The sequence below is a fragment of the Garra rufa genome, chromosome 22 (genome assembly GCF_049309525.1).
Source record: "Garra rufa chromosome 22, GarRuf1.0, whole genome shotgun sequence".
Lineage (NCBI taxonomy): Eukaryota > Metazoa > Chordata > Actinopteri > Cypriniformes > Cyprinidae > Garra > Garra rufa.
In genome coordinates this window covers 25,849,456-25,869,599 of record NC_133382.1, presented here as the reverse complement: position 1 = coordinate 25,869,599, position 20,144 = coordinate 25,849,456, and positions in this window count along the sequence as shown.

The following is a 20,144-nucleotide window of genomic DNA, read 5'->3' as shown; positions in this document are numbered from 1 at the left end:
CTAACTTGCTCAAGTACTCCTTTTTGTCCCAATCACAACAGGCTTGGCCAGCTGAACAAAGAGAGCAGACTAAACTTATGGAAGGGAAGAGTTTACAGACATTACGCTCAAAGCTGATTCGAACGATCCGTTTCAGAATCATTGACAAATGACTAAAAAAAATTGACAATGTTTTCTGACCTTAGATGCATTTCAACCTGTTGTAGGGGACTCCTAGATACATTAGGATACTTAAAAAAAAACATATGACCTGCTCTTTAAATTAATGCCTTGATAACTTATTTTTGGTATTCTTGGTTTTTATAAGGACATAAATGAGGAGTAATTACCCTGACTTTGACCTATTTTGACTTTGACAGTCATCACATCACATGAAATGGCAGCTATTCATGTGACAATTTGCATAATCGTATTCACAAGCATTACAACCAGGTGCGTAGCAACTCTTAAAACTTTTATAAATTGTGAAATTGGTCCCCCTACTCTTTCAGTTCATTACACTCTGCTTGATTGCGGCGAATAACAATGACTTAAATATCAAGCCAGAAGCCTCTGCTGTTTCGCCTAATTTAGCAATTTGCTGAAAGAATGCGCTAACGCTCACCTACCAATGTCATTCAGCAAATCAGCTATGGTGAATGTAATTAATATTCATAAGCCAAGCCACTCCTGACACACTCTGCTCACTGAGGCTCCACAGTTCCTGTGGAGAAAAGGCGCACGCAAGTCATCCTTGACAAAAATATGCGTTTTTATATTCATAGCCGTCTCACCAATGTTTAAACTGTGTTATTATGAAAAAATACAATTTTTAGGATTCCAAATAGCATCTCATATGAATGAATCCCTGACAGCTAGACATTTTAAATGGTGCTATATTTATGCACGCAGCTATGGCATTGAAAACCATTACAAATGGATGCATTATTTCCTTCGCAATTACTCTTTGAAGTACTTCACAGAGCTTTTTTTCTCTTAAAAGGTCTGCCATAGTGCCTCCCCACAAGGCATTTGGATCTATCGATTTATTTTTAACCGTAACAACAGCAGTGCAGTGGTCAATGCAGGCTTGACCCCACAAATACGTTGTTTGATGAGTCTCAGCATCTGGGTTCTGTATGCTTTTACTGTTGTCCTCTGCCACCTCTCCTCCCCTGAAACTATAACCTAGAGAGGCATGAGATTAATAGAATCACCCTTATGTAGAAAGCCAGTGGCTTGCTTTATAAATGACCTCGCTTAATACTTTACACACAGACCTTTGATGACCCCAAGTGGATTCACAAGGGATAGTAGCAGTGAAAAAGCATGCAGAGAATGGGAATTGGCCGGCACACACCACTAATCAGACAGAGGTCATGCTAGCAGCCCTGCTATTACAGTCGGACCTACGATTTCACCAACAGCCGACTATAACAACGGCCATTAATTGCCTCTAGTGACACTTCCCCTCTCCTCTGACCATGTCAGAGTGTTTTTCGGCTGTAGAGCAGATATTTATTGTTGTTCTCTCATTATTCTCTCCGCTTGGTGAAATCTCCTGTGTATGCTTGCACTATGCCAAATCAAATACCCAGAAAAGCCTCCAACCATTTTGCTGCAAGCCAAGCGAATGTGTGTTTATCGGCAGAGTGGACGTGCTGTAGTGTTTTGAATGTCGAAATTGCAGTTGAAAGAAATTGGCTCAGAGCCTGGGATACTGAGCACAGTGTGTCTTTGAGTTGTGCTGCCAATTTTGTTTAGCTGTTGTGTGTGACTCTGTTTACATTTTGGGAAACCGAACAACCTTGTGTGCTGTCAAAGGCATTTCCAAGTACGTATCAGCTGGACTTCCTCCTACAACTGTATAAAGTGATATGTTCAATTAAACAAGTGTCATTCAAACCCAGCTGTGTACACATTCCAAACCAAGGAAGATATTTTTTGGGACCTCACTTGAGATTTTCTTTTTTCCCCCGTCTTAAACTATGGTACAATAGTCTTAGCTTTCTGTATCAGTGGTGCTAATGCGACATTATGCTGTATTTGCTGTTGTATGGATATGGAAGGATTTTGAGGGATGTAGAGACTTCACGCACAAACCCTTGGGCGAGGATTGCAAAAATTAAGCAAGCAAGCAAGCATGTTTCAGGCTAGGTCAGCTTTTTCCCATGGCTGTTTTGACATTGAAGAGATAGTTCATCCAAAAATTACAGTTCACCCTGTCCTTTCAAACCTGTGTGAAATTCTTTCTTCTGTGGGTAATTGAAATGTCTCAGTGTTTTTGTTTATATATTGGAATGCAACGGTCACCCAACATGCAACTGCCAACATTTCTTCAAAATATCCTTTAAAATAATTTGCAGAAAGTCATATAGGTTTGGACCAGTATATGGATGACTAAATGATGTCAATTTTTTGTGTAAACTATCCCTTTAATTTGCTATTGTTTTTGGTAAATTATTCAAATATGTTGATATTATGACTGTTAAGGTGTACATTTAACTTTCAAAAAGCTTCTACAACCCTTGGCATAAATTATGGAATCACCATACTTTGATGTTGTTCACCTAAATGTTTTACTTCATAGCAAATAAACGAATCACAGATATGATGCAAAACAGTTTTTGTTAAATAATTCAACATTCTGGTTATGTGAAACATACCTCAAACAAATGAAATTAAACTTTCAATTAATGACAAATTATTTTCCATATCAAGTACAGCAAAAAATTATGGAATCATTCAATTTTGAGGAAAAAAATTATAGAATCACCCACCAAAAAACACTTTGTTTAGTACTTTGTTGCTCCTCTTCTGGCATTTATGACAGCCTGAATTATTTAGGGCATGGACTTCACTAATGAAAAACAATATTCTTCATCAAGCTGGTTCTAACTTGAATAGCGGTTGACAGATCAGCTGGTGCCAAGATGGAGCCTTGTCATGGACCGATTTTTTTCAATTTCAACCATACATTTTCGATCGAATTGAGATCTGGACTGTTTGCAGGCCATGCCATTGAGTTGATGTGCCTTTTCTGAAGAAAAGTTTTAACACTCTTTGATCTGTGGCAAGGTCCATTATCATACTAACATAATCACCAAACGTCTTTTCTATTGATGGAATAAGAAAAGTGTCTAAAGTTTCAATGTAAACCTGTGAATTGACTATTGATGTAAGGATAGCCTATTCCCGTGGTCTTTTACCTGACATGCAATTATAAATGAGTTCAGGCAGTCATCTTTATACATTTCATCAGAATGGCACGAGACAAAAGTTTCAGCATCAGTGTCCATTGCAGATTTGTGATTCATCACTGAATGTCACTTTCATCCAACCATCCACACTCCATGACTTCTTCTCTTTAGCCCACTCTAATCTTGTTTTCTTTTGTTTAGGTGCTAACGCTGGTTTTCATTTAGCCTTGTTATATATGTAAATCTCATTTCATTCAGCCAGTTTCTTACAGTCATGTCACACACATCAACTCATTTGTTCTTCCTTTGTTTTGTTGTGCATTTTCTACTTTCAAGGCAAATTGCTTTGAGTTTTCTATCTTGATGCTTAGATGTCTTCTTTGATCTGCCTGTATGTTTTTGTTTTATAATCTTTCCATTTTGTTCATACTTGCACCTAATTTTAGAAACAGCTGACTGGAAAAAAATAAATACAACTCCATGATGGATTTCCATCTTGAAAGAGTTGTATAATCCTTTCCATTATTTCAGCTGACAGCTTTATTGTTGAGGCCAACAATTAGCCAAGTTCAACAGCTCATTAAGGTCTGTAAGCACTCTCTTTTAACTGCTGACTAATCAGCCTTTTAGACATGTTTAGATATTTGTTTCAGAAATAAAAATTACAAGCTCATTCCATAATTTTTTCCCTCAACATTGAATGATTCCGTAATTTTTCCTCTACTTGATATGGAAAATCATTTTAATTTCATTTGTCTCATTGTTTCTCATAACCAGAGTGTTGAATAATTAAACAAAAATTATTTTGTGCCATATCTGTGATTGATTTATTTGTTATGAATAAAAGTGTAGTGATTCCATAATTTTTGCCAGGGGTTATACTAATGGTTTGTTTAGAATACATTATTTTTTTTGTTGGTTACGACAATCACTGTGTCAGATTATACAATTTTGACTCCTAAAATCTTATTATGTTGTAAACTGGAAACATGTCAGACTACACAATGCTTCCCGACCATTCATCGCTTGCCTTCTTTAATGACGTGTGTGCTGTCAGCGATATGGCAGGACTAGACAAAAGGTGCCATGAGCATAAATAAACAATAGCTAGCAAACAGTGTGTTTTGCTCTGTCTTGTTCTCAGAAAAGCCCAAAAGAGAAAGAAAACCTGACTTTGGACACAAATCTGGATTGCATGAAGAGGACAGTATGGACAGTCAAAGAGAACTGAAGCAAAATAGTTTATTTTATTTTACTCTGTCGCAGTTACAGCAGCATTTTAGCACCACATTAAAAATAAAAAGAACTCTGAGACTACTAGATGAAAGTCTAAATATTTACAGAATAAAATCAAAATTAGGAGAATAAATTTGAAATTAGGAGAATAAAGTTGAAATATTTAGAGAATAGTCAAAATATTTTATATATTTCCGATTACAGTGAGAGATTTGTTTCATTAAATTAGGCTATACTGTTTTTTCATTCCTTCTGATGTTCCTTCATGATTATTTCATGCTATAAACCTGAAATATATCATAAAATGTGTGTGAAAAAATGACAGAATTTGAAAGCTGAGCTGTGTTATATTAAAATTACAAAATTATGGTGATTACTGGGTGGCTGGCACGCTACAAATAATGAATAAAAGACTACTTCCAATCATTTACAGTATTATACCGTGAATAAAACGGCTTGTAAATAGTCACTTACAAACCTCAGAAAAGACAACAATAACTTATGTTAACGAGTTGAAGTCTACTTTAACTTTTAAAATGTTTTTGTTGTTGTTGTTTTTAATTAAATACATGTGAGGAATGAAAGATTGGATGCCACAGACGTTTTTGCTGAGTAGGTGGTGGAATTTTCACTAAGAAAACAGTATAATTTAATGAAACAAATGTCTCATTGCAATCGATCTGTCCTGCCACATTAAAGAGCATGAAAAACACATTATTGCAAGACACATTGTTTGTATATAAAGCTGACAGATTTTAAAAGCCGAGACTTTGTTTTATATTAAAAGTACCAAAAGCACAAAGCTTATTGCTATTACTGGGTGGCTGACACACTACAAATAGGCCTAATGAATACAATCGAAGACGTGAAATATTATTTTCAACCAACCTTTCCTTGCGAGTATAACACATGGTATGATTTCTGCTAATAATCCCACATATATTCAAATAAATTCCGGTGGCATGGCAACTTCTCCTGGTGCTCCCAATCCAGGCCGTTTGCATGCACAGGCTATACTCATAAAATATTAGAACTTTAATTGCTATGATTTCATTCTCGAAACATTTCGACTTTATTCTCACATCAAGCAGATCCGGCTAAAATTGACAACCATGTAGTCTTAACTGAGCTGTTTTTATTTCTCTTGTATTGTACTCTGCAGTCTCTGTCTGTTTCTCACTGTTCAATTGGTGCAACTTTTATGTTAGTTTTACGGTATTGTAGTAATAAAACATTTTAATAGATAGTTATTAGCCCGTGAGACCCTACCCTAGTCCATAGAGAAAGTAACCTAGATTGCATATAACATATAAATTGATACTGTAATACTGTTGCAGGGTTTTCTACAATGTTGCAGTGGCCTATTTTCTTAGCAGAAGCTTTATGCTAATATACAAGTAACTTCAAAAACAAACAAACAAACAGACAGTCAGTCAGTATACTGTAGCACAATAAACCCCTTCAGGGTGATACAGAATCACCCTGTCTGGTTTATTTACCAATAATGACCAGCTGATTGTACATTATTCCTTAATTATTTATCTCCTCGGCTTCCTGCAGCTAAAAATTGACAGTAATGACTAAATTAGATGTGAGAGTTCTGAAAGATGTAATGAATAAAAAGTAATTGCGATTTACCAGCCAGTCAGACTGAAGACTAATTATTGTTCTTTTTTTTTTTTTTTTGCCCTTGACCACCTGTGCTATTGTGTCACACATCTTGCTCCAATCATCTAAAACATTTTATTAGCTTTTGCAGGTTTCATCAAAAGGTGAATTTATCATCCAGCACACACAGAGAGAAAGAGAGAGAGCGTGTTTCACATCTAAGGAAATGTCCTAATATGAGACTGAATTTGCAATGAAAGAATTTGACTAAAATTAAACAGACTATGCATATGCAAGGATATGCAATTATGAAAGAGGATTTAAGAGTAATGCTGTGTCCTCTGCTCATCCCAATTTCCCAAATGGAGTCTGTGTTCAGAGATAAGCGGACTTACATGAAGGGTTAGAGTTTCTTGACCTCCAAGAGGTAGTAGAATATCATCTTGTACAAATATTTTGTAGTGGAGGTAATGGAGAAATCACTCACCCTTTGCTATCTATGCTTTGAAATACGCTCTAGTAACTAGTATTTGAACTGTTGTTAATACTAGAACAGACACTATTACAGATTAGTACAGATGCTTCTCTATGCTCAGTTTTGCTCAGAAACCAGAGAGGGATGAAGCGACTCAAAACTGGAAGATAATTAAATATTAGAGGTATTTGATGGGATAAATGTGCAAATGATTCTAGAGGTCCACAATAATTACACAAGCATTAAGTTATAATCCAGTATAAATAAAGACCTTTTTTTGCCCACTAAAGCTGTAATTATTTAAAATACAGTAAAAACAGTAATATTGTGAAATATTAATAAAATTAGCCGTTTTCTATTTTCTATTTTTAAATATTTTTATAATATTTTAAAAATGTATTCCTGTGAAGAAAAAGACAAACTTCATTGTCATTACTCCAGTTCTCTGAAAGAGTCACATGATCCTTCAGAAATCATTCTAATGCTGATTTGGTAAACATTAAAATGGTTAAAAGCAGTTGGGACATTCTCTGAAAACAAGTCTTAATGTATTATCCTATGCAATTTTGCGTCTCGAGTACATCTTGTTTTGAGGATGCTTTGATTTGAGATCAGATGATAATCCTGATTAGGAAAATTATTGTTATTAGGGCTACACTGAAGGGTTAGAGGGGCCTGGCCTCCTCTTGAGCTAGAAGCAAAATTGAATGATCACAAACAAGATTAGTCAATAACAGACCAATGCAAAGAGAGAAACACATTACTCATCTCTGAGGGGGGACAGCAAATCCCTGAAATGCCTCTCAATTTGTTTTCCCCAAAGTGATTAGTCAAAGCCACAAAATAGATGCAAACGCTCTTTTTGAAAGCCTGACTTAAACTACATTGCATGCTCCTTGCACGCATGAATTGTGACGCTCATCACGATTGCATTAAAACAACAGGAATGCATGGAATCAAAGTAGTGTGGCAGCTGGTTGGATGTGAATTATTAAAAGAAGTCAGTGACTTGGAGTCTGGAGGAGCAAGCGACACCGCTGGTGCAGCAGTTGATTGAAAGGAAGATCATCACTCGAACAGATTCTGACAAAACCCTGATCCCCGAGGCTGTTTAGTTTATGAAGATGTGCTACCTGCATTTATCTTCTTCCTTCATATTTTGCTGACACCAAAACTTAAAGGAACACCTCACCCAAATAAGATATTCAAAAAGTTATTTTATATTTAATACACAGAGTGACTCAAACCTCATTAGCATATGCGTCACATATGCAGATGAGTTGAGTCAGGTTTGATCCCATTGGTTCATGAGGGAAAGCTTTTCAGTGAGTAATAACTTGAAATCAGTCTTTGAAGTCAGACTCATTATGACTTTATAAGATTTGAAATATCCCAGCTAATAGAGAATATTTTCAGACCTATGGCAAACATTCTGGCAAACCTCTCTCAAAGTACTACCTTCTTCCGGTAACGTAAACAGAATGTTTGTTCAAAGTTATCAGGTCTTTAATAATGATCTCAAAATGTTAGCACTAATGCTATCAAATCGATTAATCGCAATTAATCACAATTATTCGCATTCACAATAAAAGTTTGTGTTTACATAATATGTATGTGTGTATATTTATATATACATATAAATGTACTAGATACACAGTACAAACACATATATTATGTAAACACAAACTTTTATTTTGGATGCATTTAATCAATTTGATAGCACTAGTTAGCACAAAACCATTGTTTATAGATCGTTTATGGAAAGTTTTGTCATTAAAGTCTTTATACGTAGCGCAGGCTGATGGGTCATTAACGCAAACTGATGATATTCACAGCGTTAAACTACTTGGCACAAGCTGATTGGTTCATGTTGCATACGTAGCAAATAAGTTTACATTTAAATAGCTGGTTAGCCATCACTAGAGCATTTTGCAGCATGCTTTTAAAGTTCCTCTGAAACCCTCCACCTTCCCCAGCTCCACCTGCATAGATCTGCTATGGTAAATGCTATTTGTGCACCAAAAAAAAAATTTAAAAACATTTTTTAAAATGTTACTAGTTTTAGAATGTTCAGAGAGCCTTCTAAAGTAACGTCCCCATAACGTTTGCAAAATTATAAAATTGAATGTGTCTGTCTCGTAACAAGGAAAACTATTTTTAAAATATTAAAAAGCAGTTGAATGTTCAGGGAGCATTCAGAAATAATGTTTACCTTATGGCAACTTTCGAAAAACATTCTTGTTAGCTGGAAATTTATATGAACAACTTTTTTGAAACTTGACACCCCATAATAATTGTGGCCTTGACAAAAACAGCATTAACGTTCCTTTTCTGTTTCTCAGAAAAAAATAAATAAATAAATAATGCAGTTGAGTTCAAAAGTTTACATCTTGCACAACCTGCTAAATGTTAATTATTTGACCAAAATAAGATGGATCATACAAAATGCATGTTATTTTTATTTAGTACTGACCTGAATAAGATATTTCACATAAAAGACGTTTACATATAGTCCACAAGACTATCCTTTTGATCCTGTTCAAAAGTTTACATACACTTGATTCTTAATACTGTGTTCTTACCTGAATGAGCCACAGTTGTGTGTTTTATGTGTTTTTCTGTCCCTTGTTTGTCCTAAACAGTTAAACTGCCTGCTATTCTTTAGAAAAATCCTTCAGGTCCCACACATTTTTTGGTTTTTCAGCATTTTTGTGTATTTGAACCTCCAACAATGACTGTATGACTGATTTTGATCTTTTTACACTGAGGACAACTGAGGGACTGATATGCAATTATTACAGAAGGTTCAAACACTCACTGATGCTAAAGAAATAAAAAACGATACATTAAAAGCCAGGGGTGTAAACATTTGATGTGTACATTTTTTTCTTATTTTGCCTAAATATTTTTTTCTTTTAGTACTGCCCTTCAGAAGCTACAGAATATGCCTACATGTTTTCCAGAAGACAAAATAAGTAAATTTAATCTGATCTTCAAAGTCACCCCCTCATCTCTTAATGCACTGTGTTTCCTGCTGAAGCATCAGTGAGCGTTTAAACCTGCATTCGAGTCCCTCAGTTGTCCTCAGTGAAAACATAGATCTCAAAATCATACAGTCATTTTTGGAAAGGGTTCAAATACACAAAAATACTGAAAAACCAAAGAATGTGTGGGACCTGAAGGATTTTTCGGAAGAACATTTTGTATGATCCCTCTTATTTTGATAAAACAATTAACATTCATCATAATAAAAACATTAGAGTTTAATATAACAATCCATCTCATGAACAAACCGTTATATACAAGTATGGTACACTGGAGGTTTCAAAAACAATGAAAAAAACATTGAAAAGATACGGTTGACTAGACTCCTTGTGCCAGCACATGAAGAACAAAATGAAAACTGGGTCATATTATGCTGCTGTGTGAGGGCAGCCTAAAGGATTATTGATCCTACAATAGTTTCATCCCACCCACAGTGAGCCAAGCCTGTTTGGATCGGTGTTACATCAGGTAAGAGAAGTGAATTCTAAAAAGGAGCATCTCCAGAATCAGCGAAGCTTGATTTCACACCAGCTGACATGTTTTATCTTTATATACAAATCTTTTGAATTTGAATGCAAATTCAGTGCTGGTTTGATTTTAAACAGACATTATTTGACGTGGAGATAGAGGTGCTGTGGTGGCTTTTGACATTAGAAAGCTAAGAAGGGCATTAATGTGATCAATGTCAGAGTGTCTCAACAATCTGAATAAATTGGTATGAGAAGGCAGCCAGAGGTCCCAGCAGGACTGGCAAATCAGTGAGCCGTCACATTATACTTTTGCATTGCCTCATGGACCCCATGAAAACTAAGTTTGAACAGTTTTAGATTTTGTTGAAATGATTTCATTATGTTTTTGACATTCATTGCTGTGCAGTCATGAATTACACACTGCAGGGAGTTTAAGATTTTTGCTAATTTTATCTGACCAATGTATAGTCAGATAAGCTGTATTTTGAAGAAAATGTAATAGCTGTGATGTATTTCAAGCTCTTTATTATTCAGGTGCAGTACACGTGTCTTGCTTTCTCCAGATCCAAAATGTCAAAGAAAATGTCAAGATTTTCCCACAGCACAACACTATGGCTTTAACCGCTTAAGATCTAGAGTGATATACTGTAGAAGGTTTATCCCCTCAAGTGAAATCCATGATGCTTTCACACTTGTCCTGTATCAGCCATTAATAATTCCTGAGGTGTCACACTGTCTTAGGAATTGAATGAATCATCAGAGGCTTTCACAATGTGGAGAAAGTCTTTGACCATATATGGGTTGCATTATATACCAAGGGAGCTGCTGAAACTCAAAGGAACTCAGCCTTAGAGCATCTATCTTTAGCACGTATCATACAATGCGAGACAGAAATCCTACATTCAGAGAAAAGTACTATGTGTGCTCAACTTCATCAGTCATAAAGATCGGATGTGAAGTGTCATGTCAGATTGCAGTGATGAAGCTTTATTTTTATACTGAAGAAACTTTCTTTCTTGTTTTCAACTAAAAATATCTGAACATCCCATACTTATAGGAAAAGTATAAGTATTCTTGAAAATGAAATGTATGAAAACAGCCTTAGTGAGCATAAGAAACTTCTTAAAGACTTTAAGAGAAATTCTTCCAAAGCTCAAATGGCCAGAACACTAATTAAGAAAATTTGCAGTGCTTTGTTCATTTATAAGTCTTCAGCCTCAAGAAATATTATGGCTTTTAACATTTCCCTTCTTACTCTAAAATAATATTTGCAGTAATCCCTAAAAAGGAAACAGGCAGTTCCTACAATGGCATTCTGCTTATCATCTCGATCTATTACATTCGCAGAGTTCTACAAAGTTTGGCGATGTTCCCAATATGTGTGGTCACTGGTAGAGACGTGAAGAACTACATGGCATTGACCCTAACAACAGGAAGTGGAGGAGATACCATCAGCAGATGCTGTAACTCTAGCCTCCTATCGCATTAACGTATGCCACACACAATGTACTGACTGAACCAATGACCTAAACAGACATGCAAAATTAGTGTGTTCACCACAAACCTGGAGCAGAGCTACAGAACAGAGCTCTAAAACAGCCAAACTAATGGCAGTGACCAAATGTGCTGAATAACATGAACTTTGGCTTGGGAGAGCTCCATTTCTTTGAACGATTTATTTTGTTTTCGAAAAAACTGTTATACTGTGTCTGTCACCGCATGGTCGACGTGCAGGATTCCTCCTCTTGTGATTATCTTGGGTGGATCGTGCTTCTGTTTGGAACAGGAGATGCAGACTATTAGCCAGCCTGTGTTTAGCTTCTTCAACCATTAGGTTTAAGAACACAGGATGGCAGGGTTATAGGTTTTTAATGGCTTGTGAAGCACTTTTTTGAGGGGCTTTAGATTTTTAGCGTTTCAATATTTAGCAATCTCCTTAAATGGTTTCCTGCATAGTGCTGACGTACAGCATGTGAATATTTTAAGGGGGTCATGTCATAAGGAATTACATTTTTCTTGATTTCCTTGACGTTTCAAAAGTCAAAACATCCTCCCTAGTGCAAGAAGAGCATTTATAGAAGCCAAGTCACACACACACACTTGTTTTATAATACAGCTTTGTGACGTTACACTATTTAAAGCAATTGTATGTAGTTTTGTGCTTTTGCGACTTTGGAGCCCCCTAGGGTTTGTACACAATCACCAAAATAATTTACATACTCCTAGAATGGGCATTTGGAGGGGAACGTAGGAAAGAAACACAAGATGTTTGACTTATTAGAAGTCAGTGTACCATCAGAATGATTTGAAACTGACATTTGAAGGGGAAAAAAAAGAACTGCTTTTAAGCTTCACAACAAGACACTATTATCTCTTTTCCAACTTTAGATTCTTCATTCTGTTTTGATTTAGGAGTTGAATACTGTATAAGCACATGATGTTTAGTCATAAGCTATAGTGACAAATATGTCATAATAAAATATATCCTGATGACAGTGGTCTAATATATATGGAATTTATATCTCGCAGTTGAGACGTTTTTTTCTCAGAATTGCGTGAATATATCTCACAATTCTAACTTTATAACACACAATTGCGAGTTAAGTCAGAATTGTGAAATTTAAACTTGTAATCCTAAGAGCATAATTGTGAGTTTATATCTTGCAATTCTGACTTTATTTCTCACACTTGAGTTTATCACAATTCTGAGAGAAAAAGACAGAATTGTGAGTTTATATCTTGCAATTCTGACTTTCTTTCTCACAATTGTGAATTTATATCTCACAATTGTGTTTATTTTGTGCAATTCGGAGTAAACAAGTCTATAAAAAGTTTATATATCGCAATTCTGACTTTATTTTTGCAATTGTGAGTTCATATCACACAATTATATCTACAACTGTGAGTTTATTCTATGCAATTCTAAGAAAAAAGTCAGAATTGAGAGTTTATATCTTGCAATTCTGACTTTAGTTTTGCAGTTGCGAGTTTATATCACACAATTTTGAAAAAAAAAAAAAAAAAAAACGAATTGAGAGTATATATCTCACCATTCTGAGAAATAAAGTCAGAATTGCAAGATATAAACTAGGGATGCACCGAATTGAAAATTCTTGGCTGAAACCGAAAAACCGAAAAAGAGGAAACCAAGGCCGAAAACCGAAACACCGAAAGTATTATGCCAATTATTAGTACCATTGCATTTATGGCTATACTTACAAAAATCAAGGCATTGCAATTGCATAAATTAATATTAAAATTTCAAAGAATAAATCAATTATATTAATTTAAACAATTATTACCAATCAAGTATTATATTACTTAAAATATACATGTATTGTACTGCCTTTGTTTAATTTTTTATAACACATTATCTTGTGGATCCATCAGTTCACATTTACAACTCTATGTGTTTCTCTTCCAGCAGGAGGCGCTATCAGAATGTTTGTACACAAAGCAGTGCAGCAAATGACTTTGAAACGTGCAGAGCTCATATTTATTCAATGGATAGCCTTTTGAAGTTTCATCGCAATTCTTGTCCTTTTGTCCCCACATTTAAGACAACCTGAAATCATAATTAAGACTTTCTTAACCCCTAATAACACTGCAGTCATCAATGAAAATTAAGAGCTTTATTTCAAGAACCGACTTTCAAAAACAAACCTTATTTCAGTGAGTGTTTTTCACTCACTGAAAGCTACATCTGTCTCGTTCTCTGCTCTCATCACTGCATGCACGACTGCAGACACACCCCTCTAGAAATTCCGGCATTACATGTTTTGCAAATCGCTATCTGTGGGTCTTTCTCAGATATACTGAGACCCGTTTACACGAAGGGAAGACGCAGATATTTTCCTGCGGTTTGGCCTCTCATTTACACGAAAACCCCGTTTTTATCACAGAAAACGATTATTTCTAAAAACTCCGGCCAAAGTGGATCAATTTGAAAACGCCGTTTTCACGTTGTAGTGTGGACTGTAAAAACGATGACGCATATTTATAGTCATGTGACGCATATTGTACCAATAGATATCTATGTTTACACCAGTAATTGTGCCTGTGCTATTCACTGTCACACTGCTGCTAAAGAGATTTACCTTGTACACTCTTCAAATTACAGTCCTAAAATGATTAAATTTAGTCACAGTTGCTGTCCTGCAAAACATGACGACAACTGCTTTTCAGATAAAAAAATGGATGAGCGCGGTATAGACGCGTCAGTGGATGATGAGATATTTCCGTAAATTATCCCGCCAGAAGAACTGTGTGAAACTTAATATGTCTGTATAATTTTGGAGGCTTTACGCATGCGCAGTTAGGCGAATTTGATGTTTTCCTACATTTCAGTGTGGATGAGAAACTTTTGGAAAACGCTTGGAAACGCTAGTGTGGACGGAGAGCGTTTTAAAATGAAAACTCTGTTTTCAAATGTATCTGGATTAATGTAAACGTAGCCTGAAACACATCCACACCGCAGGCGTGTTACTTCAGACAAGCATGTGCAGGCCGCGGTTTCTGTTTGCGTCAACATACTGTTTTGGCCTTGTTGTTTCGGTGCTAAAAGTCTTTAAAAAATATTCGGCCACCGAAAATTTTCGGCCGAAAATGGCCCAAAAGGGCATTTTCGGTTTTCGGCCGAAAATTTTCGGTGGCCGAATATTCGGTGAAACACAATTCTGACTTTATTTCTTATAATTGTGAGTTTATATCACGCAATTCTGACTTCATTTCTGCCAACTAAGTTTATATCACACAATTTTAAGAAAAAAGTCAGAATTGTGAGATAAAAAGTCGCAATAACTTTTTTTTTTTTAGTGGCAGAAACGGGCTGCCATAAATATAACATATCTCATTAATCAAGTCCTTTGGTGCACTCTTGAATCACACTCAATAAACAAAAGGGATTTAGAATGATATACAGTACAACATTTGAAGTGGATCATCAATCTTCTAAAATTCTAAAATAAAAACAATACTCGTTCTTATCTTAGGACAACTTTGATTAACTTTTTTTGATCTACTTCAAATGTTGACTACTATATGCCTCAATAAATCAAAAGAATAAAAAACTCAGACATTCAAAAATGTAATGTCTGGAGGACATGAAACAATTCAATTTCAGGATAGGCCTGTCCATGGCAAACTGACTAGATCTCATATCAGTTTTTTTTTTCTCTGAACGTTTCTGCAGAGATGTGATATTTTCCCTTAAATCATCTCTTCAATCTCTCTCTGCTTTTTAAATATAAAATCTGGTCATGTCGAAGAAAGTTTTTTTCCCCTTAACTTTTGTTGCCAGGTAATAATACAATGTTTTCTGTTTTCAAAAGACCCTACATAGAATAACATTCAGCTCTTAAGCTTCTTCAATATGTAAATTCATAAAACTCACCATGTTTTTTCTTTGTTTACTGCTCTGCACTTTGATCTGATGAGTGTTACTGTTTTGATATGAGTATTACCTTTACTTTTAAAATGAATTTTTATTTCTTTAGTTCCTTGGATACATGCTAACGTAATATAATGCTGCCCAGATAGGAAAAAAAAAATGCTTGCCGATTTTCTTTGCCAGCATAATAAATTTTTGATTCTTCTTGTACGGACATTGCATGTAATGTCAGGTTTTGGCCATGGTATTGATTTCTTGCAAACCTCTCTCCACAGAGTAATGATGGGATCTGGAATCAATCTTTATGAATTTTTGTGCTCCAATTTACTGTACACGTGAAAATGAATGAGATGAGAACAAACTAAATAAGAGACTGTGGAATAAAAGCACTGACAGGCAGATAAAATGAATATAAAACATGAGAGAAAGATTAACTATTTTTGTGACCATCATGCATTGAAGTGTATTTTTAATGCTATCTTACAACATCACAGTGAAATCTATCAAAATTCATACACAGGTCCAACAACAACAACTGCTGTTGCCCTAAAAGACCCAACGGGTCCCTAGGGTCTTCAACTGCCAGCTTAGGGAACCACAGACAGTGCCTTCAACAGGATAAAGACTTTACCAGCCTCAAACCAGATGCCCTAGAACCTCCATACTCAGTGTTTAGGCCAGACCTCAGCATCCCGAACCCCTCATGCAAGAAAAGACAAATGGCGTTAAGGTATGTGTAACGGAATAATATTAAAAATGGCAAAGAAAGTTACTGCAATCAACATGAAGTCATTTTTCCACATTATCTTCCACAAATCAATTCTACCATTGAGTTATTGCTTCTTGGTTAATATGATTTTCAGAAATTAATATTCTTTTTGGCCAATGTTGTACACTGTAAGAAAAAAAAAAATCCATAGAAAAACAGATAATGTCCTAGAAAATTACCAGTACATTTTCTGTTAAGTTTACAAGTACTTTAAACACTACACAATGCAATGCATGATTTAAAGTACAAGTAAAAAAAAATCTCTATGGAAAATTCCTTACATTGGGCTGTAGTACATTACAGTCTTAATAGATTGGGCTGCATTTTTACTGACTTTTACTTTCTGAAGAAAGTAGTACACAAGATCCTCTTACATTCTTATGTAACATTTTGCAAGCTTTACGATGGTCACACAAAATGGCAGATCTATTAATCTCAGTAGATAACAAAAACATTTAAATCATAAAAAATAATAATAATAATAATTATAGCCGTCTATGACTTCAGACAGCTGTTTGACATCAAATCATCTGGTTACATCGGGAGATGATGACTTACCAGGGTAGAGGGGTTCCGTGTGCAGACTGTGTTTCTGTTGGCCTCTTTTAAAAAGCTTTTTTTGTTTAAAATTACCTGAAAAAAGCAGAATTATGAAGGATTTCTTAAAGTGAATGACATGAAGGCTACCTCTATGCCAAAGGAGATTACTTTGTTTTCATGGAAATATTTCAGTGTACTTCTGGAGGGAGCACAATGTGCTCTTAGAATAGTTTTTTCGACCTGTTCATGTTTCTAATAGGAAAGTAAATACTTAATAAATATAATGTATTTTTAAAATTTGTATATGTGCTTAGGAAAGCGTGACTCAAGTGATCTGGCTGTAGCAGTTATCAAGCTCTATTATCTAACCTCCCACTCACTTAACATCTGAGACCTCATATAAAATGGCTTTTATGTCTTACAAAAAATAATGTCAACAATGAAACAGACTCTTTGGTGTTGTATCTTCTTACGCTGCAGTCCATTAGTATTCGTCCAAAAGAACATCGTGCCGTTGTAGTTAGTGAACTGTTTTGCCCCAGAAGCACTGAAAATTAAAAATGGCACATCTTGTGTTATTCTATTCCTAGGCCTACTCCACAATTGATAACATGTTTGGTTTAAAGGTGAAGTTCACTTCTGGAACAAAAATTCATACAGATGATTTAGTCACCCCTTCGTTCGTTCAAGATGTTCATGTCGTTCTTTCTTAAGTTGTAAAGAAATTATGTTTTCTGAGGAAAACATTTTAGGATTTCTCTCCATATAATGGATATGTATGGTGCCCCCAAGTTTGAACTTCCAAAATGCAGTTTAAATGCAGCTTCAAAGGGCCTTGAAGCATAGGAAGAAGGGTCTTATCTAGCAAAATTACAGTTTATATACTTTTTTAACCACAAACGCTTGTCTTTGTCTAGCTCTGCGTAAACTCTATGTATTCCTGTTTATGACAGTTAGAGCAGTGGTTCTCAATCCTGGTCCTGGGGGACCCCTGCTCTGCACATTTTGCATGTCTCCCTTATTTAACACACCTGATTGAGATCATCAGCTCATTAGTAGAGAGATCCATGAACTGAACTAACAAGCTGAAGATCTCAATCAGGTGTGTTAAATAAGAGAGACATGCAAAATGTGCAGAGCAGGGGTCCTCCAGGACCAGGATTGAGAACCACTGAGTTAGAGCATGTCGAAAAGCTGCAATCTCATTTTCTCCTCCAACTTCAAAATCATCCTACATCCCTGCAGAGGTACCGACCCAGTGTTTACAAAGTGAACAGGCAAAGAAGGTCTAAGGGAAAAAAGGTAAAACAGCTATGTAGGACAATTTTGAAGTTGGAGGAGAATACCCTAACTGTCATAAACAGGAATACACACAGTTCACGCAGAGCTAGACCAAGACGAGCGTTTACGGTTAAAGGGTATATAAATGATAATTTTTTTTTTCGAAAATAACCAATCACTCACTAGATAAGACCCTTTTCCTCAGCTGGGATCGACATTTGAAGCTGCTTTAAACTGCATTTTGGAAGTTTAAACTCGGGGCGAGAAATCCTGAAGTGTTTTCCTCAAAAAACATAATTTATTTACGACTGAAGAAAGAAAGACACAAACATCTTGGATGACAAGGGGGTAAGTAAATTATCTGTAAATTTTTGTTCTGGAACTCCTTTAAGTAAAAAACACAAAATGTCTTTTAAATATCATTTCATGTACCTTTTTGTGTTGAAGCACTTATCAAACATTTGGAAGAGGGCATGAATGGATTTCTTCTTGCTCAGCAGAGCGCCAGAACAACATTGATGAGCACACATTCGCTACAGCAACTCAGCCAATCACTGAGGACCTCCCAAAGAGCCTTGATGACATTTTGGCTGGTAAACAAGGCCTTTGAGCTTTTAACCCACCTCAAAACATCTCTCGAGGTGTTGTTTTCCTAAATGTTCAATTTTCAACTAGGCCATCTTATCACAGTCTTCAACGGGAACTGCGTCATGTTTTGGAAGTCGAATTGATTGAGTCAGCGTGTTAAGTAAATGAAGTTATCATAGATTTTCCAATACTCATCTTCTGCATGGAGGGAAGGAGAGCTTGAATATCGAAAGTCTTTAGCTATCAGGCTTCATTTCAGGGTTGTGAACCCAGGGAGAAGCCAAACTGCTAAAATGATCTACATGCATAGAAGCACAGCGGAGGTTAATTGTCATTTCCTCCTGAGGATGTTTACCAATAACTTCAATGTTTTCCTTTTCCATCTGGTCACTCAAGCTGTTTTCCAGGATTTTGCAGTTTAATGGAAAATGTTGAGTGAAAACGTCATCATCTTCTTTCGGTGTCAAAGAAGAGGTTTCACTCTGATGTGTTAGCCAAATGTTTGAAGTAACAAAGTATTAAATATTATAGCAAACAGATGACACTTTCCATTTGCATTCTTTTGTTTTAGCATCACCTTGGTCAAAATGATCCGCACTAGAGATATCCTAGAGGTAGAATTACACACCGCTAATAAAGTCTTTATACGGTAACCAAATGTCTGGTGCAGTGCAGAGCTGTACAGAACATCATTAAGTGCTTTGCACATCCTACAATAATTATGAACACCATCCAGATGCATACCACTCACAATGCATTTTGTACATGCATAATTCAAGTGGGATTGGAGAAAGCTTATGTGGATTGCTAAAGCGAAGCGAGTAAATCATTCTGAAATTGGTCCAATGACACAAACAAGGTTCAAACACACACTGAAGCTATATACAAACTGCAGCCACAGATTTGGACTGCATCCAGCACTTTGAAGCGAAATAAGGGTATATTACAGAGTTGGACTTTGTGAAACGCAAGCTTTCCTGAGTTTGAAAGAAGGTCTGCAGATGTGCCGATTAACTCTCTTGAAAAGCAAAGGGAATCGCTCCAGTGAGCACTTGACAACAGCTTCAATCAACATGCATTTTGATTCCGAGAGAGGCTTAAGTGCAAGAACTAAATGTACCTTAACTAGCACGTGTGTAGTGTAAAATATAAGGTTAGGGTGGCACAATATGTAAATAACCCCTTTTTATAGTCACTTGAGAAGCTGGTGGCTACTATAAGGCCTTGGTAAATTTCTATTTTAAAATTACCTTTCAAAATAAACACAAGGATGATGATAATCTTTCATGAGGATGAATCTGTTCTTGCACATAGTTCTTAATTTAGGTCTTAAAGGGATAGTTTACCCAAAAATGAAAAATCAAAAATTCTTTGTGCACAAAAAGTCATCTTTATAAAATAACGGTTAAACCACTGATGTCACATTGACTATTTTGATTAGTTCTTACTACCTTTCTGGGCCTTGAATGTGGTAGTTTTGTTGCTGTCTTTGCAGGGTCAGAAAGCTCTTGGATTTCATCAAAAATATCTTAATTTGTGTTCCAAAGATGAACAAACGTCTTAC